The 753-nt window shown below is 49.3% G+C and overlaps 1 pseudogene; it reads right to left on the bottom strand.

Annotated features, from left to right (window-relative positions):
• Positions 1–211: 211 nt before the first annotated feature.
• On the bottom strand, positions 212–329 carry LOC126103095 (5S ribosomal RNA; annotated as a pseudogene).
• Between the last annotated feature and the right edge of the window lie 424 nt (positions 330–753).

A 753-nucleotide genomic window follows, 5' to 3' on the forward strand; every position in this document is an offset into this window, starting at 1 on the left:
AATTTTAACGTTTTCTACTCTCATAAACTAAACTCCTCCTGAACAGTCCATGAATGCCTAGCGGAACCGACCGGCCGCCGTGTCATCCTCAGCCCAGAGGCGTCACCGGATTCGGATATGGAATGTCGTATGTCTATTTATGAGACCAGAGCCGCTACTTCTCAGTCAAGTAGCTCCTCAGTTTGCCTAACAAGGCTGAGTGCATACTGCTTGCCAACAGCGCATGGCAGACCGCATGATCACCCATCCAAATGCTAGCCCAGCCCGACAGCGCTTAACTTCGGTGATCTGACGGGAACCGGTGTTACCACTGCGGTAAGGCCATTGGCACTCGCAAATATAGAAAGGGAAAAACCAATGTCTCTACGCCTCCATATGAGCCCTAATTTCTCATAATTTACCTTCGTGTCCCATATGTGGTCTCCTGTACAGATGAGCCGCACTTTCCTAAAATTCTCCTAGTAAACCAAAGTCGAACATTCGCCTTCCCTACCGCAATCCTCACATGGTTCAAATGGTTCAAAAGGCTCTGAGCACAATCTGACTTAACATCTGAGGTCTTCAGGTACCTAGAACTTAGAACTACCTAAACCTAACTAACCTAAGCACATCATACACATCCATGCCCGAGGCAGGATTCGAATCTGTGACAGTAGCAGCAGCGTGGTTCCGGACTGAAGTGCCTAGAACTGGTCGGCCACAGTGGCAGTCTCATTGGAACAGCCCGACCTCCGCCTCAAATTACCTCGACGT

The sequence above is a fragment of the Schistocerca cancellata genome, chromosome 1 (assembly GCF_023864275.1).
Source record: "Schistocerca cancellata isolate TAMUIC-IGC-003103 chromosome 1, iqSchCanc2.1, whole genome shotgun sequence".
NCBI lineage: Eukaryota > Metazoa > Arthropoda > Insecta > Orthoptera > Acrididae > Schistocerca > Schistocerca cancellata.